The following is a 27,850-nucleotide window of genomic DNA, read 5'->3' on the forward strand; positions in this document are numbered from 1 at the left end:
GATGGTGGCCCAACCTTCTTCCACCACATGGTTACGGAAGGGGACAAAGCCTGTTAGTGGAGGGAACAGATGGAAGCTGAAAGGCGACCCATCAGCCCTAGAGAGGCAGAGAATGCGCTTGCCCTCCTGGTGCCTTCTGCGTCTAAGGGTCTCCTCCTGCAGAATGATGCCCACCTGGGCATCTCCAGGCTGCCTGTGTGCAGTGTGCATGGCACAGCCCTGGGGGCCCAGGGGTGATGACCACAGAGAGTCACTTCCTCTGGGCTTTTTCCACCTCATCTGACAGCTCTTCTGTTTTGTATTGTTCTGACCCATGGGCCCAATGTATACCCTTCCTTCAATTTCCACAACAAATTACTTAGACATTCTGTGCACTGAATTTCCTGAAATTGTTTTGGTGAGTTAATACGAATACATGGACAAACAGAGGACAAATTCTGTATTAATGCCTTTGTCCCTGAAAGAGATGTGGCCGCTTCACTGGATACAACACCAGTACTAGCTTCATCTGCCAGCTGTCACTCTCCTCTCACGCCCAAGTGTCTGATCATTGAAGGGCACTGGCTGAGCTCTCTTCCATGCTGTCTCATCTCCCAACACCTCAACTCCTCAGAGTCTCACTTTCCCCACGGAGTTTCATGGGAGAACTTCAAATCCAATGTCAGTGGCCTTTTGGAAAGGAATCCATCAGGTGGGGGGAGATTCAGGCTATTTTTACCCCAGCATCCCTGGATGTGATGCAGTCAGACCTGGACTTCAGGTATCCTGTCCCTGAAGGCTACTTCGAGGTGACCCCTGTAAAAAGCCCAGCACCCTACCATGACAGATCCGGTGTCTGGCACCCAAGTAAATACATATTTTTGTCACTCTCAAATGCATTTTTTTAATGCTTGATTGAGATATTCCATAAAATTTAACCATTTAAAATATACAGTTTCGGGCTTCCCTGGTGGCACAGTGTGAGAGTCCGCCTGCCGATGCAGGGAACACGGGTTCGTGCCCCGGTCCGGGAAGATCCCACATGCCGCGGAGCAGCTGGGCCTGTGAGCCATGGCCGCTGAGCCTGTGCGTCCAGAGCCTGTGCTCCACAATGGGAGAGGCCACAGCAGTGAGAGGCCTGCGTACCACAAAAAAAATAAATAAATTTAAAAATAAATAAATTAATAAATAAAATAAAATATACAGTTTCATAAGTTTTTGTACAGTAACACAATGGCCACAGAATCAAGACTTTGAAAATTTCCATCACCCCCAAATTGTTGAAATCTTTTGATCATCTGTGAGTCAGGTTTCATGTTTTTTTGATTATTGAGTTATAAGAATTATTTATATATTCTTGCCTTTTTATTTTATTAATTTTTTTCCAATGACAAGTTTTTAATTTTGATGAAATCCAGTTTGTCTTTTTTTTTCTTTTATGATTTATGCCTTTTGTGTCCTATCTAAGAAATCTTTGCCTAGCCCAAGGACACAGTTTTTTTTCCAGAAGTTTTTGGTTTTGGGTCTTACATTAGGTGATCCATTTTTTTTCTTTTTCCTCTTTTTTTTAATTTAATTTTTATTTTATATTGGAGAGTAGTTTATTCACAATGTTGTGTTAGTTTCAGGTGTACAGCAAAGTCATTCAGTTATGCATATACATATATCTATTCCTTTTCAGATTCTTTCCCCATATGGGTTACTACAGTGTACTTAGTAGAGTTCCCTGTACTATACAGTTGGTCCTTGTTGGTCATCTATTTTACATATAGTAGTGTGTATATGTTAATCCCAAACTCCTAATTTATCCCTCCTCCTCCCACATTTCCCCTTTGGTAACCATATGTTTGTTTTTGAAGTCTGTGAGCCTGTTTCTGTCTTGTCAATAAGTTCATTTGTATCATTTTTTAAAGATTCCACATATATGTGATATCATATGATATTTGTCTTTCTCTGTCTCACTTACTTCACTTAGCATGATAATCTCTAGGTCTGTACATGTTGCTACAAATGGTATTATTTCATTCTTTTTTATGGCTGAGTAGTATTCCATTGTGTATATGTACCATATCTTCTTTATCCATTCCTCTGTCGATGGCTGTTTAGCTTGCTTCCATGTCCTGGCTATTGTAAATAGTGCTGCAATGAACATTGGGGTGCATGTATCTTTTCAAGGTGATCCATTTTGAATTGCTTTTTGTGTATGGAAGAACGGGTCAAGGTTCATTTTTCCTTCCATAGCTATCCAGTTCTTCCAGCACTATTTATTGAAAAGTCTCTGCACTATTTATTGAAAGTTCCCTCCACTGAATTACCCTGACACCAGTGCCCTAGCAGGTGAACCTTGGTAGCTGTTGCAGTCATCACAAAGGACCCCCTTTCCCAGGCAAATGGGCACCTGGAGAGGAAAAATGAGTCTCTCCTTCTGAGATGGAGGCACAGTGTCTGTGATTTGGGCCTCGGGTTGCAGATGGTCAGCAATACCTTTGCTAAGAACAATACTTTCATGGTTTGTACCATCTCGTAATAGGGTATAAATGCCTGCCTCCCTCCCATCTTCCTTTCCTTCTCCTATCTTCCTTTCCTTCTCCTATCTTCCTTCTGATTAGAAAGAACAATAATAACTTGCAGGAGACCAAGTAGGACCACTTAGAATCTTCAAATATCAAAGCTAGAAGGAACCAAAAATATAATGAAGCACAAACCCCTCACTTGTAAAATCAGGGAAGAGAGGCCCAGAAAGGTTAAGCAGCTTGCCTGATGTCATGGCACAAGGAAATGGTAGATGGGACCAGATCCCAGGTTTCCCAATTGCCTCTGGTGTCTGATGCTCATTTTTCACACCACAGCTTCCCTTCTAAGGACTTCTCTGACCACCAGTGGCTTACTCTTTCTTGGAACTTTACAAAACCATCTGGAAGAGTGTTCTCAAGCAGAGTTTGATGCAGACCTGGCTGTGGAAGGCAAAGAGTCAGGAGGCTTGAGTTAATGGCATCAACCCCTTTTCACAGTGGTCATCTGAAACTGCTCAGTTGCCTGCAAATTGTTCCCACACAGTCACAGATTTCAGGCCGTGGGGGACTTCCCATCATCCAGAATTCTACCAGACTCTTACTCCTTCATTTGTGGCTGGTGCATGGCCACCATCAGTTGTAGACAGAGTGTGTAGCAGGTATGGATGTATCACAGTGGAAATCAACACTGTCCCCACCACATGGCTTCAGGGTCTTGGTTGGAAGAGCGAGTGCCAACCTCAGCTTCTGGAGCCACCCAGGCTGACAGCAGAAACCTAGGGGAGTGAGTTGTCCAAGAATATCAGCCCTGGCAGTGACATCACAGGCCATCGTGTCTAACTCCATCCTTTGCTGAAGGGGAAACTGAGTCCTGGAGGGGACGTGACATGTTCCTAACATCATACAACAAAGTTGCACCATGAACTTTAAAGTATAGAAATTCAACTCTATTCATCGTTAATTCTTTCCTTTTGTTTGATGAGACTTAAAATAAAAATTATATTTTTATTTCTACTTTTTATTATATACTTTTCAACTGTGTTGGCATTTTCACATAGAAATTACTGAATAATGTTAGCTTCAGAAATCCACATATACTGTGCTTTACGGCTGATGTATAGCATATGTAGCCAAAATAACCCTTGAAATGAGATTTTCAGCTTATCCAGTGCCTCAGAACCTAACGCTCTGTGAACGATGTGACTCTGTGTAGCTGTTTAATCTGGGGGGAGGGAGGGAGGTCTTGACTCCTAATTAAGCACTCTTTCCCCAGCACCAAGCTGCCTTTATCTTCTAGGGAAGTGTCCAATTTTTGTCTGTTTGCCCCTCCCCAAGACAAAAAGGAAAAGGGGGGAGGGGGCGCAGGATGGTGGTTTTTCCAGGAAGTTTGCAGATGGGGGGAAATGTAAGTAGCAAACATCTGCGAAGTGGAGTTTCTAATGGACGCAACAATAAGGGTTTAATCTGCAAAGCACCTCCAACCCCCAACTCCCAGCCCACCACAGCTACAGCTCGGTTTCCAGGGCTGAGAGCAGCCCGTGCCATATCCTTGTAATGCTGGGTCTTCCTCTGGGTTCTTAGTCTCTCTGGGAAGTGACTGTGTACAGGGAGAGTGTAATTGGCAGGCTGTGACACTCCTGTCTGCAAGTGTCTCTCTAAGTGCAGCACATTTCAGCCTTTATCTGGTGATGGCTGCTACCTGAGAAAGGCCCTGGGCCATCTCAAAGGGCTTGTAGCAGCTAATTGTGCCTGTTAGGACCAGCAATTAGCTGGGAACTATGGACTTCGAAGCTCCAACACCCACCAGCTTTCAGCTCGTTTCTCTCCCTTTCACTTAGCTAGCCAAGCCTAATAGAGGCAGTGAAGGACAGGTGGGGGAGATGCAGTCAGGACAAGGGGGCGGGGGCTAGCCGGGTCTTCATCACCGATGCCCCCTCTGAGTGTGGGCACTCCGCCCCCGCCCAAGAGAACCAGCGAGGAGAAGCAGGCACCAGATGCTGATCTCATGCCATAAATACTCCCTGTTTATTGCAGGACCGAGGCTGGAGGCTTATTAATCGGTATTGGGAGTCATGCTGCCCCTGTTTGTACAGTGTAAGCGTGAGTTGGAAGATGACAATAAAAAACTAATTAGGCGCAGGTCATAAAGGAGATCACACATGCATGTTGTCTGCTGGTTACTATGGGCACACGATGGTTTTGGTGGAAACGTGAGGCAGAACAACTGAAAATTAAGACAATAAATCAGTTTCATTGAATAAAAGCCATGCATTTACCCATTAATTAAGGATAATGGTATCCTATAAGCTTTTGTGTACCATAGGTAATTTGTTATACCTTACTATATTAATATACATTGAAGATTAAAAATTTGGTACACTTTACAGGTATTTGATTAACACACTCAGAAAGAACTAAAGATATGAACCCAATCCTGCGTTCAGGCAACCATGATCGTTTTGGTCCAGTGACTCAGGCCTAATTATTGGGTGCTCCTCCCTGCCGGCCAAGTGAATCTCTGTCCCAGGAACAGGGATACAGTCTGGTGTAGTGAATTTGTGTGTGCTTTTGTTTTTTTTAGCTGCCCACCATACTATCCCCCTCTTTACAAAACAGCATCCTGATTTTGGGGGAGGGGGATTGCCATTCATTCCCCTGTTGTTTGCTGTCTTGTTGGGGCTGTCAATCAAGGTGCCAAGGTGGGCATGCAATCAGGGATCAGCCAAGGACATTCACTGTCCCAGATTTTGGACTCAGTGAACAGAGAAATGGAAGAACAAAGACAGGACTGTCAATGGGATTCTGCCTTGGAGACCTCAGTCACCTTTGGTGGTGAGCAGAATAATGGGCCTCCAAAGGCATTCACACCCTAATCTCCGGAACCTAAGAATATATTATTTTACATGGCAAAGGGACTTTGCAGTTGTGATTAAAGGTACAGATTTTGAGCAGGAAAATTAGCTTGGCTTGTCCAGGGGTGGCTGGTGTAATCACATGAGTCCTTAAAAGAGCAGCATCTTCCCTAGCTGGGTCAGAAGAAGAGATGACAATAAAAGAGGTGTCAGAGATGGGACATGAGAAGGAGTCAGCCATCACTCCCGACCATTCCTGAGGCTGGACGGAGGCGCCCTGAGCCAAGGAATGTGGGTGGCACTAGAAGCTGGAGAAAGCAATAAAGCGTATTGTCTGCCCCCTGGAGCCTCCAGAAAGGAATGTAGTCCTCCAGACATTTTAGCCTCATAAAATCTGTCAGATCTATAGAACTGTAAAATCATAAATTTGTTTTGTTTAAGCCACTGAATTTATTTGTTACAGCAGCAGTAGAAAACTAATACGCCCCTTGAGCCAATGTCCTCAGTCTTAATCAGCATGTTTCTGCTGCTTGTAACCAGCCCTAAGGGAATTGGAAAGAGCAACTGTGCCTTCTAAGGCCTCAAGCAAATATAGACGGGCCAAATGCATAAGCTACCAGCTAGGGACAGGCTTGCTAACTTAACCAAGGAAACGGAGATGGAAATGAAAGACACTACTTACTCTAGCTTCCTGTGTTTCCAGCACCAAACCATCCACAAACACATTTACCATCTATGCTGGGAAGATCTTCCTCCATTATCCCCCTTCCTCCTAGCCTTAATCTTTAGTTCTCAAAACATGAATGCCTGGGTCTCCCAACCCAATTGACACCTCAACATTTCATTTGCTTCTTCTGGGAAAGGCACAGACGTGTGATCTTTTTTTTAAAAGCTCACTTGAGGATTCTGGTGCCTGTGGGGTTGTGATGCTGGAGAGACTCATGGGTCTAATTCAAATCCATCATTTCCTGATAAAGTAATTGAAACTTGAAGAATGTAAGCATCCTGCCCAATGGTCCCACAGCCTAGAGAACTCTGGGATTCCAGCTCCAGGTTCGATGCTTGTCCTGTGACCAGGGCTGCTGTGCACTCCATGGCATTACAGAATTCAGTGTGTCTTCCATGATCTATCATCCAGAAATTTTTAATTGGAGCATTTCATTCATTTACAACGTAATGTAATCATGTCATATTTGTATTTAAATCTACCATCTCACTAGGTGTTTTTGATTAGTCTTACCGACTCTATGCTCCTTTTCTTGTCTTTGGGTTGACTATTTTATTACCCCTTCCAGTGTTTCCTCTATTACTTTGGGAGTTATATACTCATTTACTGTTCTTTTTTAGTTACCCTAGTGAAGTGGTTTTCAACTAGAGAGATTCCTCCCACCATAAGGGAAGTTTGGCAATGTCTGGAGACAAGTTTGTATGTCACAATTATGGCAGCAGAGTTTGGGGAGGGTGTTGGGTATTAGCCAGGATTCTCTAGACAAACAGAACTAATAGGAGATATATAGCTATAGATGCATATAGAACCCTATATCTATTTATCTATCTATAGAACCATAGATGTAGATAGATATATCTCCAGGCATACCTTAGAGAGAGTGCAGGCTTGGTTTCAGACCACTGCAATAAAATGAGTCATACAAATTTTTTTGGTTTCTCAGTGCAAGCTATGTTTACACTATACTGTACTATATTAAGTGTGCAATTGCATTATGTCTAGGAAAGCAATTTACATACCTAACTGAAAATTACTTTATTGCTAACAAGTGCTAACCATCATCTGACAACACAGGGTTGCCAGAAACCTTCAATTTGTAAAACAGGCAATATCTCTGGAGAACAATAAAGTGAAACAATAAAACGAGGTGTGCCTATATATATGTATGGAAATTTATGATAAGACATTGGCTCATGCAATTATGGAGACTAAGAAGTCCACCATCTGCCGTCTGCAAGCTAGAGACCTAGGAAAGATGGTGTTATAGTTTGAAGGCCTGAGAACCAGGGGTGCCAAGGGCGGGGGGAGATGGACGCCCCAGCTCCATCAGAGAGAGAATCCTCCCTTCTTCCACATTTGTGTTCTATTCAGGTCCTCAACAGGTTGTTTGATGCCCACCCACCCTGGGGACAGCAATCCACTTTGCTCTGTCTACCAATTCAAATGCAAATCTCTTCTGGAAACACCCTCACAGACACACCCAGAAATGACGTTCCACCAGATATCTGGGAATCCCATAATCCAGCCAAGATGACACATAAAATTAACTCTCACAGATTGCTAATGGTGGCTAGTTAGTAGGGTCCAGAATTGCTGCTAAACAATCTACAGTATGCAGAAAAGTCTCCCATAGCTAAGAACATATGGCCCTACATATCATAGGCCAAGGCTGAGAAACCCTGCCCTAGAGATGACAAGTTTCATCCTTGCCTTATCAAAATCTAATGTCAATTTGGTAATTTTACATGTTTTCTAGGAAAGGCAATAGAATACTTTACTTCCTTTGCCCAGTTTCAACTCATGTGCTATTGGTATTAGGCATTCTCTCTACATTTTAAATGCCACAAAATATCTTTGTAATTGTTTGATACACCCAGTTCTTCATTGAGATTTGCCCAGAGCTCCTCATTCCTCCTGCATCTCTGACCTTCCATCTGGAATCCTTTTCCTTCTACCTAAACAACTCCCTTTTCTATTTCTTATAATGCAGATCTGCTAGTGAGTTCTCTGGGCTTTTGTTTGTCTGAAAATGACTTTATTGCATTTTGTTTTCATTTTTCTGATATTAGTATATTTATCAGTGTCTACATGGAGAAAACCCTGCCCCCCAAGAATAAAAGCAAGCATTCTTCTACCACAGCCACAGTACCATTATCCCACATAAGAGATTAGCAATGATTTAATGATATATAAAATCGAGTTAATATTCAAATTTCAATCGTTGCCCCCAAGACGGTTGGATCCTTTTATAAGGATTCACCTGGTTGTTATGTCTCTTTAGTGTTTTTCAGTCTAGAATTCTGTCCATTAATTTTTAAAATTATTCTTATTACTTTTGGTCTTTCATTACAGTGTCATTTTAGAAGAATCAGGCCAGATGTCTGACAGAACATCTCACATGCTGGATTTTTTTGATTATTTCCTAATGATTTGATTTAGGTTCGAAACTTTGGCAAGAATTTTACATGGGAGACGCATGTACTTATTGCCACATATCAGGAGGCACATAGAGTCAGGCTGTCCTACTAGTGATGGTCACTTAATTAAGGTGGTGACTTCCAGGTCTCTTTAGTGTAAAGATTTTTCTTTGGTGCTAAGTAGGCTATAAAAAGCAAATATTTATTTCCCTTTGTAATCAGTAAGATATCTTCCTCATTGAGACTGCGACATATCATCATCCTTAGCAACCTTCACCCAGGTATTTAGCATCCATTAATGACTCTCAGCGATTGCACTGGGGATTGCAAATGGATTTTATAATCCCTCTGTATTGGATCAACTACTTTTCAAAGGATCCCTGGTTTCCTTTAGTGGGGAAATGTACTTAGAAACCAAGATCTGGGCTGTAGTGTGCTCCTCACTAACTGGTTGCTATTGCTTCTAACTCCTTTTAGGTGAAATAATTAGGAAATATATTTTTTCTCAAACCTCTGAGTTCATACTGATAAGCTCCAGTCCAATAGAAAATTGATTTCATATTTACATTTCCCTCCTCCCACAAAGAGACCCCAAGTTTGCAAAAACATATTTGCACATTTTTCTTATTCTATAATGGACAACATTCTTTGAGATTATACTCTAATACCACCACCACCTACAGACCTCCTAAATAAAGGTTGATATTCCTTTGGAAATTTTTTTTTTTCTTGCCGTACGCGGGCCTTTCACTCTTGTGGCCTCTCCCGTTGCGGAGCACAGGCTCTGGATGTGCAGGCCCAGCGGCCATGGCTCACGGGCCCAGCCGCTCCACGGCGTGTGGGATCTTCCAGGACCGAGGCACGAACCCATGTCCCCTGCATCGGCAGGCAGACTCTCAACCACTGCGCCACCAGGGAAGCCCTGGAAAATTTTTTAAATATATATTTTTAAACTTTAGACTACATCTCTGTAGGAATGTGTGATCAGAGTACTGTGTTCAGAAGTTGCTTAACAGTTTTCTCTTTATGGTTATCTTATCAATATTATCAACTGAAAGTACAGTTTGAATAATTTATTTCTGTATCAGATTTTCACATTTGATTTTATCCTTTTGATATTATTTTGCATACATAAAATATTTACAAAGTTCAAAACTATTGCTCAAAATTCAAAACTGTGATTCAAAATTCAAATCTATGTAAAAAGATATTCTCAGGGAATTCTCACTCACATAAATATTATCCCATCCACTCCTACTCATCTTCAGAGGAAAAACTTTTCATTGGTTTCTGGTATATCATACTGTGTTTCTTTCTGCAAAAGTAAGTATATATGTATGTATACATATACATACATTTTATTATATGTATTTATATATTATAACATATACATGTTATTTCACAATCTTTTTAAAATAAAAGGTAGCATATTCTCTATATATCTTGTTCTTTGCAATTGATAAAACATTCAGAAAAATATCACAATAGTAGCTTATAGAGACAGTCTTCATTCTTTCTTAGAGCTAAATATTATTCTACTGTGTGAATATACCAAGGTTTATTCAGATAGTCTTCTATGGATGGGCAATCAAGTTGATATTACTTTCTATTACGTTGGGATAAATTCCTAATAGTGAGGCTGCATTTCTCTTAAAAACAAATTGTGGGCATTTTTTCTTACCTTTAACCTGTATATGTTTCAACGTAAATGCTAAAAAACTTTGTTCAGATTCTGGGGGAAAAGTATTGGTATTTTATTGTGATCATTATAAATGTATATATTAATTTGGTTAGATGACATCTTTATGATGCTAATTTTTTTTTTTTTGGCCAAGAACAGAGAATGCATTTCCATTTGTTCAGGCTTACTTTTGAGTCTTTCAGAGTGTTTCTAAGTTTTCTTCATGTAGGTGTTGCACATTTATTATTGCGTTTATTTATAAGAATCTTTTTGTTGCTATTTTAAGTGGGCTTTTATCTTTAATTACATCATCTAACTGGTTATTTGTATATTTAAAGGCTAATTTTATGCTAATTTTAGATCCTTCTACCTTACTGAATTCTGTGTACTTGTGTGGCTCTCTGTGTGTATATTGCTCTTGATATTGACTTACTGGGGTTTCCAGGTGCATTGTCATATCATATACAAATAGAGGAAGTTTTACTTTTTTCCAGTCCTCATGCTTCTTATAGTTCTGAAAATATTAGCCAATCAAATTAGACAAAATTTTTAAAAGTACACAACAGTAGCAGTAGTGAAGATGATGGAATCACTGTTTTCTTCTGAATCTTAGTAGAAATACTTCTAATGTTTATCCATGAGATAAATGCTACCTTTTGGACTAAAGAATAAATATTTTACCATTAAGAAAGTTTTCATTAGGAGTGAATTTTGGCTTTTGTTGAAGGCCTCTTCAGCATCTATAGAGATAATCATGTGTTCTACTAATGTTGTGAATTATGTTAATGGATTTTCTAATATTAAACCATCTTTGAATTTCTGAAATAAGTGCCACTTGGTATAATGTATTATTTTTATCTTTTTCTGAATTGCCATTAATAATAATTTCAAACTTTCAGGATATTTAAGAACAGTGCAATGGAGTTTCTTTACCCAGGCTCAAAAATTGTTAACAGTTTGCCACATTTGGAAGTGTGTATTTCCTTGATAAAAGGTCATCACATAAGTGCCACAAAAATTTAAAAATCAGGAAATTTAACATTGATATGATACCATTATTTAATTATAGCCTAAATTTTAATTCTACCTACTGCCCCCATAATGTTCTTCTTCAGCCCAGTATCTAATCCAGGACCAGCCTCTAGAATTTAGTTGGCCTTTAGTTTCCTTTAATCTGGAACATTTTATTCCTTTATTATCTTTCATGACATTGACATTTTTGAACAGAAACAGGAAAATTGTTTTGTAAAATGTCCAATCTGATGGATGTTTTCTAATGATTAGGTTTAGGTTATGTGTTTTGGGCTGGACTTCTATGTCAGTAATTTTGTTATTTTCAGTATATCTCTTCAGTAGGCACCTGGTGTCAATTTGTTATATTATTTTGTTGGATTTCTAGCTATACCTCTTTGATTGCTTTGTTATTTGCTCCAGGGATTAAGATATACATCCTTAATTTTTATATTAACTTTGTTCACCAGGTTTCTCCACTGTAGGGCTACTATGTCTCTTTTGTAATTACTAAATACTTTTCTGTAATGAATTTTGTTTGAATTACTTTAAACATTTGTTTTAGTCAATTTAAGCTACTATAACAAAAATACCATAAACTGGGTGGTTTATAAACAACAAACATTTATTTCTCACAGCTGCAAAATCCAAGATCATGATGTTGGAAGATTTGGTGAATGGTGAGGGCCTGTTTCCTCTTTGATGGCTGTGTTCTCACTATCACGTCACATGGTAGAAGGGCCAAGTTAGCTCTCTGGCATCTTTGAAGGACGCTAATTCCAATTGTGAGGGTTCCACTCTCAGGACCTAAGCACCGCCCAAAGGCCTCACATCCTAATACCATCACCTTGGGATTTAGTATCTCAAACATATGAATTTTGGGGAGACACAAACATTCAGTCTACAGCACGGTCTAAAACTTTCCTGCTCCCACAAAAACTTTCAACCATAGTTTTAATTTTCAATGATTTCATCAATTATCCTTACCTAAAATAATGATTACATTGTTTTTTTTAATTGTGCTTTTCTAATTTGATCATTTGTTCAGGGTTTTATAGCTAACATTCTTCTCTACAGAAGAATATTACTATGAATTATTTATTTTTAATTCCTTGTATTATAATCCATCTCCATCATTATTTTTGATGCTAAATTTGCCCTTCTTGTGGACCATGAGAACCCCTGTAAACTTATTTTTGTGTTGTTTTGACATATCCTCATCTGTTTTTGAGTACTTTCATTCTTTTTAATTGTTTGTATGCTGTATATTTCCCCATCCTTTTACTTTCAATTTATTTGTGTCCTTAACATGTATCTGTTATAGACGACATACCATTTGATGTTGCTTTTTAAAAATTCTTTCTGATAATCTTTTTCTTTTAATTGGAGTGTTTAGTCCTTTACACCTAATTTAATTACTTAACAGATGAATTGTGAGATTTGTATCTTCTGTTTTACTACTTGTTTTTGGTTTTTATCTTCTGATTTTTGTTTTTTGGTTTTCCTTTCCTATCTTCTTTTAGTCTACTTAAACATATTTTATGATTTTTTAAATAATTTATTAGATTATTAATTATACCAATATGATTTTTTTTACCATTTGATCTAGGAATTGAAATATTCATCTTTAATTTTTCACAGTAAACTTATAGTTAGATTTGTTTGTCTTCCTCTGTTCCCCACTGTGTCCTGTATACTATACTTACCATATATATATATATCTATATCTATATACATATGCTAAGATATATATATCTATATATATATGCCAAGATCTATCTATCTATCTATCTTCAAATAGCTTTATGGGGGTTTTAATTAAAAGAAGAAAGTATTTTACATTTTCTACATGTTTACCATTTATGGGACTCTCCATTCCTCTTTGAAAATCTGAATTTCAACCTGGTATTATGGTATTATTTATTTGTTGAATTTCTTCTAGAGTTCCTTTTGTCTACTAGAAACACATTTTATTAGTTTTAATTTATCTGAAAATGTCTTTATTTTACCTTCAGTTTGAAGGGTGTTTTCACTGGATAAAGAATTCTGTATTGATAGCTTTTTATTTCTTTCAGTATTTTAGAGACGACATTCCACTGTTCTGACTTCCGGTGCTTCTAATGATAAGTCAGCAGTCATTAATATTGTTGCTCCTTTTAATGTAATGTACTGTTTTCCTCTAGCTGATTTCAAGATTTCTTCTTTATTTTAGATTTTCAGTATGGTGGGCCTAGGTGGGATTTTCTCTGTATTGCTTTTACTTGAGGTTGGCTGAGTTTTCAAATCAGCAAATCTGCCTCTCACCAAATTCAGAAAAATTGGGGACATTATTTCCTCAAATATATTTTTGCCACATACTCTGACTCTTCTCATTCTGGGATTCCAAATATATATGTGTTAGGCCTTTTTGCATTGTCCCACAGATCACTGAGCTTCTATTCTTATTTTTAATTCTTTTTATCCTTGTCCTTTAGATTAGATAATTTCTATTGATCTATCTTCAAGTTCAGTGATTCTTTCATCTGTCATCTCTAACGTATTGTTTATCACACTCCGTGAATTTTTTTATATTCTCCATTTATTGATGAGGAAATTGGTGCAATGGGAGCTACTCCAACATTACCAGAAGCCAAATTCTCCTGAAGAAAAATGCGTTATTTTTTATACATTTCACTTTTATTCTTGAAGGATATTTTGAGGGGCACAGAATTCTTGTTTAATACACATTTTCTTTCAGCATAAATAATAAATATTATTTCATTTTTTTCTGGCTTCTATTTTTTTTTTTTTTTTTTTTTTTTTTTTTTGCGGTACGCGGGCCTCTCACTGTTGTGGCCTCTCCCGTTGCAGAGTACAGGCTCCGGACACACAGGCTCAGCAGCCATGGCTCACAGGCCCAGCCACTCTGCAGCATGTGGGATCCTCCCGGACCGGGGCACGAACCCCTATCCCCTGAATCGGCAGGCGGCCTCTCAACCACTGTGCCACCAGGGAAGCCCTCTGGCTTCTATTTTTTTCTGTTTAGGAGTCAGTTTTCAGTCTCATTACTGCTCTTCTGACAGCAATTTCTTGTTTTACCTGGCTTTTAAAGGATTTTTTTTCCTTTGGTTTATTTTTCAATTTTATTATTATAATCATAAGTATATGTTTCTTTCTCTCTTTTTTTTGACACTTCCTCAGTTTCTTGAATCTGTATTTGATATCTTTCATCAGTTTTAGAAAATTCTCAAACATTATTTCTTCAAATTCCTCTGCCTAATTCTCTCTCTCCTTCTCCTCTCCTTTTGTAACTCCAATTAAATGTCTTCAAAACCATGGGTTTTGAAGACATTGGTATTTCTTTGGTGAATTATTCTGTAGTATCTATAACTTGTAATGAAGTCTGAGTTAGAAATCTGGGGAGGGACTTCCGGGTAAGATGGCGGAAGAGTCAGACGCGGAGATCACCTTCCTCCCCACGGATACACCAGAAATACAGCTACACGTGGAACAACTCCTACAGAACACCTACTGAATGCTGGCAGAAGACCCCAGACCTCCCAAAAGGCAAGAAACTCCCCTCATACCTGGGTAGGGCAAAGCAGAGAGATTCCCGCACAGAGGATTGGTGCCGAGCGGCACTCACCAGCCCGAGAGGCTTTGTCTGCTCGCCCGCCAGGGGGGGTGGCGCTGGAAGCTGAGGCTCGGGCTTCGGTCACAGAGCAGGGAGAGGACTGGGGCTGGCGGCGAGAACTCAGCCTGAAGGGGGCTAATGTGCCACAGCTAGCCGGCAGGGAGTCCGGGAAAACTCTGGAGCTGCCGAAGAGGCAAGAGACTTTTTCTTCCCTCTTGGTTTCCTGATGCGCGAGGAGAGGGGATTAAGAGCGCTGCTTAAAGGGGCTCCACAGACGGGCGCGAGTCACGACTGAAAGCACGGAGCCCAGTGACGGGCGCGGGACGCTGGGGCTGCTGCTACCGCCGCCAAGAAGCCTGTGTGCGAGCGCAGGTCACTGTCCACACCGCCCTTCCGGGAGCCTGTGCAGCCCGCCACTGCCGGGGTCCCGGGATCCAGGGGCGGCTTCCCTGGGAGAACGCACGGCGTGCCTCAGGCTGGTGCAACGTCACACCGACCTCTGCCGCTGCAGGCTCGCCCCGCACTCCGTGCCCCTCCCTCCCGCCCGGCCTGAGTGAGCCAGAGTCCCCGAAGAGGCTGCTCCTTTAACCCTGTCCTGTCTGAGCAAAGAACAGACGCCCTCCGGCGACCTACACGCAGAGGCGGGGCCAAATCCAAAGCTGAGACCCAGGAGCTGTGAGAACAAAGAAGAGAAAGGGAAACCTCTCCCAGCAGCCTCAGAAGCAGCGGATTAAAGCTCCACAATCAACTTGATGTACCCTGCATCTGTGGAATACATGAATAGACAACAAATCATCCCAAATTGAGGAGCCAGGAGTCAGTGCTGTGCCTCTGAGGTGGGAGAGCCAACTTCAGGACACTGGTCCACAAGAGACCTCCCAGCTCCACATAATATCAAACGGCAAAAATCTTCCAGAGATCTCCATCTCAACACCAGCACCCAGCTTCACTCAACGACCAGCAAGCTACAGTGCTGGACACCCTATGCCAAACAACTAGCAAGACAGGAACACAACGCCACCCATTAGCAGAGAGGTGGCCTAAAATCATAAAAAGTCCGCAGACACCCCAAAACACACCACCAGACGTGGACCTGCCCACCAGAAAGACAAGATCCAGCCTCGTCCACCAGAGCACAGGCACTAGTACCCTCCACCAGGAAGCCTACACAACCCACTAAACCAACCTTAGCCACTGGGGACAGACACCAAAAACGGGGACTACGAACCTGCAGCCTGCAAAAAGGAGACCCCAAACACAGTAAGATAAGCAAAATGAGAAGACAGAAAAACACACAGCAGGAGAAGGAGCAAGATAAAAACCCACCAGACCTAACAAATGAAGAGATAATAGGCAGTCTACCTGAAAAAGAATTCAGAATAATGATGGTAAAGATGATCCAAGATTCTATTTCCCAGATCCAAAATCTTGGAAATAGAATAGACAAAATGCAAGAAACAGTTAACAAGGACCTAGAAGAACTAAAGATGAATCAAGCATCGATTAAAAACACAATAAATGAAATGAAAAATACTCTAGATGGGATCAATAGCAGAATAACTGAGGCAGAAGAACGGATAAGTGAGGTGGAAGATAAAATAGTAGAAATAACTGCTGCAGAGCAAAATAAAGAAAAAAGAATGAAAAGAACAGAGGACAGTCTCAGAGACCTCTGGGACAACATTAAACACACCAACATTCGAATTATAGGGGTTCCAGAAGAAGAAGAGAAAAAGAAAGGGACTGAGAAAATATTTGAAGAGATTATAGTTGAAAACTTCCCTAATATGGGAAAGGAAATAGTTAATCAAGTCCAGGAGGCACAGAGAGTCCCATACAGAATAAATCCAAGGAGAAATACACCAAGACACATATTAATCAAACTGTCAAAAATTAAACACAAAGAAATCATATGAAAAGCAGCAAGGCAAAAACAACAAATAACACACAAGGGAATCCCCATCAGGATAACAGCTGATCTCTCAGCAGAAACTCTACAAGCCAGAAGGGAGTGGCAGGACATAATTAAAGTGATGAAGGAGAAAAACCTGCAACCAAGATTACTCTACCCAGCAAGGATCTCATTCAGATTTGATGGAGAAATTAAAACGTTTACAGACAAGCAAAAGCTGAGAGAGTTCAGCACCACCAAACCAGCTTTACAACAAATGCTAAAGGAGCTTCTCTAGGCAAGAAACACAACAGAAGGAAAAGACCTACAATAACGAACCCAAAACAATTAAGAAAATGGGAATAGGAACATACATATCGATAATTACCTTAAATGTAAATGGACTAAATGCTGCCACCAAAAGACACAGATTGGCTGAATGGATACAAAAACAAGACCCAGATATATGCTGTCTACAAGAGACCCACTTCAGAGCTAGAGACACATACAGACTGAAAGTAAGGGGATGGAAAAAGATATTCCATGCAAATGGAAACCAAAAGAAAGCTGGAGTAGCAATTCTCATATCAGACAAAATAGACTTTAAAATAAAGACTACTAGAAGAGACAAAGAAGGACACTACATAATGATCAAGGGATCGATCCAAGAAGAAGATATAACAATTGTAAATATTTATGCACCCAACATAGGAGCACCTCAATACATAAGGCAAATACTAACAGCCATAAAAGGAGAAATCGACAGTAACACACTCATAGTAGGGGACTTTAACACCCCACTTTCACCAATGGACAGATCTTCCAAAATGAAAATAAATAAGGAAACACAAGCTTTAAATGATACATTAAACAAGATGGACTTAATTGATATTTATAGGACATTCCATCCAAAAACAACAGAATACACATTTTTCTCAAGTGCTCATGGAACATTCTCCAGGATAGATCACATCTTGGGTCACAAATCAAGCCTTGGTAAATTTAAGAAAATTGAAATTGTATCAAGTATCTTTTCTGACCACAATGCTATGAGACTAGATATCAATTACAGGAAAAGAGCTGTAAAAAATACGAACATATGGAGGCTAAACAATACACTACTTAATAACGAAGTGATAACTGAAGAAATCAAAGAGGAAATTAAAAAATACCTAGAAACAAATGACAATGGAGACACGACGACCCAAAACCTATGGGATGCAGCAAAAGCAGTTCTAAGAGGGCAGTTTATAGCAATACAATCCCACCTTAAGAAACAGGAAACATCTCGAATAAACAACCTAACCTTGCACCTAAAGCAATTAGAGAAAGAAGAACAAAAACATCCCAAAGTTAGCAGAAGGAAAGAAATCATAAAAATCAGATCAGAAATAAATGAAAAAGAAATGAAGGAAACGATAGCAAAGATCAATAAAACTAAAAGCTGGTTCTTTGAGAAGATAAACAAAATTGATAAACCATTAGCCAGACTCATCAAGAAAAGAAGGGAGAAGACTCAAATCAATAGAATTAGAAATGAAAAAGGAGAAGTAACAACTGACACTGCAGAAATACAAAAGATCATGAGAGATTACTATAAGCAACTCTATGCCCATAAAATGGACAACCTGGAAGAGATGGACAAATTCTTAGAAATGCACAACCTGCCAAGACTGACTCAGGAAGAAATAGAAAATATGAATAGACCAATCACAAGCACTGAAATTGAAACTGTGATTAAAAATCTTCCATCAAACAAAAGCCCAGGACCAGATGGCTTCACAGGCGAATTCTATCAAGCATTTAGAGAAGAGCTAACACCCATCCTTCTCAAACTCTTCCAAACAATATCAGAGGAAGGAACACTCCCAAACTCATTCTACGAGGCCACCATCACCTTGATACCAAAACCAGGCAAGGATGTCACAAAGAAAGAAAACTACAGGCCAATATCACTGATGAACATAGATGCAAAAATCCTCAACAAAATACTAGCAAACAGAATCCAACAGCACATTAAAAGGATCATACACCATGATCAAGTGGGGTTTATTCCCGGAATGCAAGGATTCTTCAATATACGCAAATCAATCAATGTGATACACCATATTAACAAGTTGAAGGAGAAAAACCATATGATCATCTCAATAGATGCAGAGAAAGCTTTCGACAAAATTCAACACCCATTTATGATAAAAGCCCTGCAGAAAGTAGGCATAGAGGGAACTTTCCTCAACATAATAAAGGCCATATATGACAAACCCACAGCCAGCATTGTCCTCAATGGTGAAAAACTGAAACCATTTCCACTAAGATCAGGAACAAGACAAGGCTGCCCACTCTCACCACTCTTATTCAACATAGTTTTGGAAGTTTTAGCCACAGCAATCAGAGAAGAAAAGGAAATAAAAGGAATCCAAATTGGAAAAGAAGAAGTAAAGCTGTCACTGTTTGCAGATGACATGATACTATACATAGAGAATCCTAAAGATGCTACCAAAAAACTACTAGAGCTAATCAATGAATTTGGTAAAGTAGCAGGATACAAAATTAATGTACAGAAATCTCTGGCATTCCTGTACACTAATGATGAAAAATCTGAAAATGAAATCAAGAAAACACTCCCATTTACCATTGCAACAAAAAGAATAAAATATCTAGGAATAAACCTACCTAAGGAGACAAAAGACCTGTTTGCAGAAAATTATAAGACACTGATGAAAGAAATTAAAGATGATACAAATAGATGGAGAGATATACCATGCTCCTGGATTGGAAGAATCAATATTGTGAAAATGACTCTACTACCCAAAGCAATCTACAGATTCAATGCAATCCCTATCAAACTACCACTGGCATTTTTCACAGAACTAGAACAAAAAATTTCAAAATTTGTTTGGAAAAACAAAAGACCCCGAATAGCCAAAGCAATCTTGAGAAGGAAAAACGGAGCTGGAGGAATCAGGCTCCCTGACTTCAGACTATACTACAAAGCTACAGTAATCAAGACAGTGTGGTACTGGCATAAAAACAGAAAGATAGATCAGTGGATCAGGATAGAAAGCCCAGAGATAAACCCACGCACATATGGCCAACTTATCTTTGATAAAGGAGGCAGGAATGTACAGTGGAGAAAGGACAGCCTCTTCAATAAGTGGTGCTGGGAAAACTGGACAGGGACATGTAAAAGTTTGAGATTAGATCATTCCCTAACACCATACACAAAAATAAGCTCAAAATGGATTAAAGACTTAAATGTAAGGCCAGAAACTATCAAACTCTTAGAGGAAAACATAGGTAGAACACTCTATGACATAAATCACAGCAAGATCCTTTTGGACCCACCTCCTAGAGAAATGGAAATAAAAACAAAGATAAACACATGGGACCTAATGAAACTTCAAAGCTTTTGCACAGCAAAGGAAACCATAAACAAGACCAAAAGACAACCCTCAGAATGGGAGAAAATATTTGCAAATGAAGCAACTGACAAAGGATTAATCTCCAAAATTTATAAACAGCTCATGCAGCTCAGTAGCAAAAAAACAAACAACCCAATCCAAAAATGGGCAGAAGACTTAAATAGGCATTTCTCCAAAGAAGATATACAGACTGCCAACAAACACATGAAAGGATGCTCAACATCATTAATCATTAGAGAAATGCAAATCAAAACTACAATGAGATATCATCTCACACCAGTCAGAATGGCCATCATCAAGAAATCTAGAAACAATAAATGCTGGAGAGGGTGTGGAGAAAAGGGAACACTCTTGCACTGCTGGTGGGAATGTGAATTGGTACAGCCACTATGGAGAACAGTATGGAGGTTCCTTAAAAAACTAAAAATAGAACTACCATATGACCCAGCAATCCCACTACTAGGCATATACCCTGAGAAAACCATAATTCCAAAAGAGACATGTACCAAAATGTTCATTGCAGCTCTATTCACAATAGCCCGGAGCTGGAAACAACCTAAGTGTCCATCATCGGATGAATGGATAAAGAAGATGTGGCACATATATACAATGGAATATTACTCAGCCATAAAAAGAAACGAAACTGAGCTATTTGTAATGAGGTGGATAGACCTAGAGTCTGTCATACAGAGTGAAGTAAGTCAGAAAGAGAAAGACAAATACCGTATGCTAACACATATATACGGAATTAAAAAAAAAAATGTCATGAAGGACCTAGGGGTAAAACGGGAATAAAGACACAGACCTACTTGAGAATGGACTTGAGGATATGGGGAGGGGGAAGGGTAAGCTGTGACAAAGCGAAAGAGAGGCATGGACATATATACACTACCAAACGTAAGGTAGATAGATAGTGGGAAGCAGCCGCAGAGCAAAGGGAGATCAGCTCGGTGCTTTGTGACCGCCTGGAGGGGTGGGATGGGGAGGGTGGGAGGGAGGGAGATGCATGAGGGAAGGGATGTGGGAACAGATGTACATGTATGACTGATTCACTTTGTTATAAAGCAGAAACTAATAAAAAAAAAAAAGAAAAGAAATCTGGGGAGGAACATTTATAGAGGATGGCTGACCTTCCAAATAGCAAATAAAGGCAAAGCCAAAGATGGTTAAAAATAATGTATATTAGACTTCTCACTGTATCATCCATGGCTCTTATTTCCCTTCCATTTTTTTCTTTCCTATCTTTTTAGGATAGGATACCATAGGTCATATTTCTGTACGTTTCTTTTGATACGTCCTCCATTTTACTAATTTTCTCCTAACTGATTGAAATTTGCTGAAAAACTTATACACTGAGTTCCCAATTTCATTTGTATTTGTTGTTTAGAATGTCCCTTTTTATTCTGCTATGTCACTTTTTCAGAATTCTACCCTCTGTAAAAATTTAAAATCTTATCTTTTTTCTCTTTGGACATAGAGAGTATAATTATTTAGCAAAAATATTTTAAAGGCTATGTCTTATGTTTTCTTTATTTGGAATCACTGGGATCTGTTTCTACTGTCCTATTTATGCTAGTTTCCTTACATCTTGTTTTGCCAAGCAATAAAACATAGTTTCCTCTCTTTCCCATGCTATGCATCATACTGAACAATATTCATGACCACATTTGATATTTATATCAGCTGTATTGTCATCTCTATTTTGCAAATGAGAAAATTGATTCTCAGAGACATTAAGTAACTTCCCAAAGCCACACAAATATAAGTAGATCTCCTGGAATTCAGACCCATATCTATCTGCTTTTAAAGCTGAATGCTGGGTTTTTATCCTGTAGCTACTTAGGAGAGATTGAGCTGGTGAGACCTTATTGTCCCAACTGAAAGAGCCAAAACCAAACCAAACAACTGACAAGGATGAATATAGTGGTCAACTCTAATGGAATCTTTCTTCTCAAATTCCCTTTGCACACTAAATCTGTAGCATTACACTGGCAGTGAACAGTTTTTGGTCTATGACCTGGAGCTGGACAGGTGACTCCCTTAGTGATGAGTGTGAAATAGGAGAAGTAGCAGTTTTATGATCATTTTAGGGAGGCTTCTCTGAGATTTAGAGTTGAGCAGTGGTGAGGTGCCTATCACCTTCTGCCAAGGCAGAAGGCAGCCAGGAACAGCTAGAATAACAGACCCCAGGGCTGTCGTTATTGCTACACATTCCAAATCATCGCTATATAGGTGCTTAAACACGCACATACACAATAGATAACATTTATTGAACACTGTATGATCCACATGATTCTAGAACTTCACATTTATTAATGCATTTAGTCTCATAACAACACTATGAGGTAAACTGTATTATTGTTGACATTTTACAGATGAAAAAGACATGGCACAGAGAGATTATGTATCTTTCCTAAAATGGCTCAGCTATTCAGAGTTAGGCACAAGACCCATTCAGACAGTCTCATCCCAGAGCCCACACTTTAAAAAAGTATTTAACTGTACTACTAGTTAGTTCCCTTTAGTGTTGGTGGCCTTTTGGTGAGTGGAAAAGTATATAATGACCTAGAAATAAAACAGAATGTGAATGTGAGATCTGGCAGAGGCCAAGTCCTGGCTCAATTGAGACCCAAGTGCCAGGAGCTGAGGAAGGGTCAGTGGTCAGTGGAAAGCCCTAGGGGTTGACTGTGGAGGTGAATGTACAGCCATAACAGATACACTCCAGCACAAAGAGGAACATTACAATGGCCAGCACTAAAGTCTGTGGCTGAGACAGTGTGGAGTAGCAGCTGGCTCCACCCAGGAAGGTTGAGCCCACATTTCTGCTTAGCTACTGCCAATAACATGTGTGTCTCTTCAAAGCTTCCTTTTACTAAAGATTTTAAATACACAATTGAATAAAAATTAATGCTTTCACTCAGAGTCTCTTAGGCAACAATTCTTCCACATGCAGATAAATGTGTCAAAAGAGATTCAAGTGTTTTATTTGTAAAGTATCTCAGGGCCTGGGCAGTTTTTACCCTTATAAAAGATGTTATTTTATTATTTTTTTCATTATTGTCCCCTTAACTTCCCATTAGCTTTATCTCTTTGTATATTTTTGTAGTGGGTTTGCCCAATATCTTGGATTCCTTTCAGATGATAATTGTCACTCAGTTTTTAATTGCATTAGGTGGTGGTTCTGAGATCCAGGGGCCTAGCTCAGCAGCTTAGTAATGACAAAAATGTCCTGTGGGTTAGCTGTGGAAGTTCCTGTCCTAAGCTGAGTACTCCTGCCTGAGAGCACAGACTGGGTCCAGCCGTGGACAACAGCCTAATGGCTATGGGGACCCAAAAGTGGTCCCTTTGTCCAGAGCCCGCTTACGGAATCGATGGCCAGACCTTTCAGAGAGTGTCACTTCATGTGGGGCTATCTGGCCTCCTTGGCTTTGTCATAGAGAAGATTTGGGGGGTGTTGGCCTCGTTGATGGCTGGATCTTAGGCTCTGGTGTCCCTGCCTCTGCTAGCTCTAGAAGATATGAATTAACATAAAAGCTAGATCAGTTCTTATCCAAACTCTCAGGCTTCTCACCCTGCCAGACACACGGACACCAGGTTGGGGCTGTGCTGGGGAATCTAGGTTGAATGCTCTACATATTTTGGAGCCTGGCTTGTTCAAGACTTCTTGCTTGGCTCTAAGTTAAGCAGAACTTTTGTGGGAGAAGCGGGGATATGGACCGTGTCGTGGGTGGAGAGGGAAGCCATGTGGTCCTGGAGGTGGAGCACGGGCCTGGGGGTCAGGAGATTCAAGTCTTGGCTAACTTGAATCTAAACTAACTTCAGGACTCCTCAAATACTGAACTATTGGAGCCCAAGGGACATTCCTATCTTGCCACATGGAGAAGCAGCAAAGTGTAGCAAAGGGCACATCCATTAGAGTCCAACAGACTTGGAGCTCACAAGACTGTGCCTATTACTTACCTTATGTCTTTGGCCAAATCACTTTAGTGTGCTCCTACTTAAAACAAAACTGGTAATGTCTGCCTTGCACCCAGGGGTGCCCAACCAGGACACCCTAAGACAACACTTCTCTGAGCTTCCATCATGATCCGGACATAGGTGTGGACTCACGTGCATTGTCCTGATGTTGTGCCCCAAAGAGTAAAAGCACAACAAGGGAGCAAGGATGTCGAGCAAGGAGTGCCAGCTGCACATGCCATTCTCGTATTACAACTCTGAGGGGAGATGTGATCTTCAATTTCCAGATGAGAACCCTGAGAGTACATTGGGCTATGAACTCAATCAGGACAGGGAGGGTTACTTCCAAATCCCATCTCTAGCACAGTAGGGTCTCAATGGGCGTCTGTTGGGTGAATGAAGAAACATGCTGACCCCACTCAGCCTATACTTTAATGAGTCAGCTGCCACGCTTCTCCCTCCTTCCTTGGATGGTGAAGGCTGTGCTACTTCAAGGCCTTTGTTCTTCAGTCACTTGTCATGGGGGGGATGACCCCTATGTGACTTCCTGAGATTTCACAGTCACTGGTATGAAAACCAATCCTTTGCTGCCTCACTCTCTGGCATGTAGGGACTGATGCCTTTTACCATTTATGAAAAAAAAATGTAAATGGCTACAAAAGCTATTTTTATAATGTTTTTATCTATTCTGTGACTGACATCAATAACACATAACAGTTTCATTGACATTGTATTGCATCCAATGGACCCAGTGACCTGATTCAATGTCAGCAGAAAAGCCTCGTATATCATCTCTGTGGCTGAATTGCAACAGATCCATTACTGATGCTTCAACCCCAGAAGAGCCCCAGAACTGATGCCAAGTCCATTTCAAGGGTTCGTCTCCTTCCTGAGCTTCCTTTTTCACAACTGTCTTAGTTCTCTGACTATGGACATCCCCCTGTAGCTCACCCTCTTAAACTGGTCCACCCTGAACTTGCTTTTAGACTTGATGATTCTTGAAGGGTGGGGCAGGTCTGTGCATGAGGCACTTCACAGGGCACACAGCAGGAGCTCAGCTTGTGAATGAATGAGAAAAGCAAAGGGAAGGAAGGAAAGATGGAAAGGACACCTGTCTCTCAAATACAGAATACAGTAAGAGCTTTTTTTTTTTTTTTTGCGGGATGCAGTCCTCTCACTGTTGTGGCCTCTCCCGTTGCGGAGCACAGTCTCCAGACGCGCAGGCTCAGCAGCCATGGCTCACGGGTCCAGCCACTCCCCGGCATGTGGGATCTTCCCGGACTGGGGCACAAACCCATGTCCCCTGCATCAGCAGGCAGACTCTTAACCACTGTGCCACCAGGGAAGCCCTACAGTAAGAGCTTTGAGCTGATACATCAGGGGCCACTTTGCTAGGGTCCCTGGAGGAGTAAAGATTTGTTAGTGGGACAGAAAGTAGCAAAGACTTTAGAATGCTTTTGCAAAATGCAAACCTAGAGTAAGGGAATTCTCTGCCCCAGACTTCAGCCCCAGGACCTGGAAGCCAGCCAGCATGTGGGGAAGAGAGGCAGCTGGCTGGCAAGGCCCTTGTGCTGGGCACACAGAGAGGCCCCCACCCAGCAGGCCCACCCTTGGTTCTCCTCATCTTCTCAGCCATGCAAAATGGGGACAAACACTGACTCCATAGACTTATGTGGGTTTAAGCCAGCCCTCACTAATACCACAATATATTTGTCATTTGCTCACTGGTAAGCCTGTTTAGTAGTCAAAACTGTAGAAAATTGAATATGTACTCATTGTATAAAAATGATATGCTTGGTTAGTTATAACTTAGAAGAAATAAGTACATCTATCATAGAAGAGCAGGCTGTCAGGTCTTTATATGTAAGAAAAATATTGAACACAAGTGTGATAAATGTTGGGCACCACTTACAAAAGTTTTCTGACAAAGTTGGTTTGTAATAAGGTTTTTCAAGCAAAGGGGAAAAAGAAAGGAAAAGAAAGAGACAGTGGGAAGAAGAAAGCAAGAGGAAATGAAAACGAGTGGAGAAGTAGAAAGAGGGCATGAAGAACTCGGAGATGGTCCAAGACACAGGGACAGGACATGGATCTGGCTGTGGCCCAGAGGGGAGAGGTAGGAGGACTGAGGTCAGCAATGTGAACTGATGACAAACTATAGGACATGGGGATAGATCCATAAATAAGACACTTCCAGGTGGGGAGGGACTCCGAGAACAATGCTGAGGGCTCCAGGTGGAGACTTGGGGCAGTAAGGGTGCCCGAGTGTGTGAAGAGGGCCACAAGCAGGGTCCTCGGGAGTGAGTAGGCTGGGTCAGTGCTGCTCTCGGGGCTAAGCCCTGGGACCGACGCAGAGTCCCTGTCTGGTGAGGGAGGCTGGGCTCGGACATGGGAACAGTGAGGAGGTGGCCGAGGCTGTGGGTATCAGATTCAATGAGCCAAGGGGACAGTGAGTGAGCTGACAGATGATGGAGGAAGCAGAAGGTGCATTCCTGGAGGAAATGGAGAGTGACCAGGGCTTGAGGTCAGAGTGGGCAGGGAGTACTTCCACTGGGGAAGAGCCCACAGGGGAGGTCGAGGGGTCTGTGTCCATTTGGCTGGGGCAGAGAGAGGATGCATTGGAGGGCAGGGGCCACAGAGATAAGGCAGGAGGGAGGCTGGTTGGGAGCATATCTTGGCCTGTGGGTGGGGCTTGAAGTCAAGTTCAAACTGGCTCCCCTGGGATCCAATAAACATTGGGAGCCACTGAGGGGGTTTTGCAGCTGCGCAGAGTGAGAGAGGAAGCCAGTGAAGGACGGGGTGGGGGGGGGTGTCTCTTCCTCCCAAGAGAGTAGCCAGATTCCAGCACACCGTCCTCTGCCCTGTGGCCCTGACCCTCCCATGGTGCCTCTGCCCTGTCTGGGGTCTGTACTGTGGAGAAATTCAGAAGGGCTCAGGGGAGAATTGTGATAACATGGTGGGTGCAGGTCAGTACAAGGGAGGGAGGGTGAGGATCTCCTCTGCCCAGACTCCTCTCATGCTCAGGAGAAATGGCAATGGGTAAAGGAGTTCTGTGACTTGTGTTACCTCTTCCTTAATCGCCTGGTAATTTATTTTTTCCTTTTACTTTAGCCAACATTTAGATAGTGCTCACTACCTCCCAGAAATTGTTTGAAACATTTTATAGACATGATTTCATTGTCATAATAACCCTCAGTGGGGCAGGTACTATACTTAGCCCTATTTTACAGACAAGGAAACTGAGGCAGATGGGAGAATAAGCAACATGTCCAAGTCACCCTGCTACTAAGTGGCGGAGCTGGCACTGGAATGGCACAAGTCTAAACTTTGCTGCACTAGGTACCCCTCCTCCCCCAAGCCACCCGTGAAGGAAATGCCATGCTTTCCCTGGAGAGGACCCAGGTATTCAGAGAGAGCATTTTGACTGTCCTGTCTGTTCCTTTCAGGAACTCGACCTCTTTGAAGATGGGAAAATGGTCTGAGAAAGGGAGGGATGGGGCTGAGTAAAGAAGGGTTCCCCCATGGCAGGCAGGGAGGTCAGGTCTTCACTCAGCTTCCACAGCCCTAAACTATATAACTCTGGATTTACGTTCACTGCTCTCAGCTCCATGTTCCTCCTCATTTTCAGAGAAGCTTTTTTCATGGGGCAGCAAAGATGGGCCAACTTGGCCAGTCTCCACTGTCATCATAACTCCTGGCCAGGAGTTTTCATTTCATGAAAGCCTAGTTTTTACTGAGCAAGTTTGTCCTCAGGACTTCTTTTGAGCCCCTGGAACCAGCTGTGCCTGAA

Source organism: Mesoplodon mirus, assembly GCF_964341445.2.
Source record: "Mesoplodon mirus genome assembly, chromosome: 19".
Classification (NCBI taxonomy): domain Eukaryota; kingdom Metazoa; phylum Chordata; class Mammalia; order Artiodactyla; family Ziphiidae; genus Mesoplodon; species Mesoplodon mirus.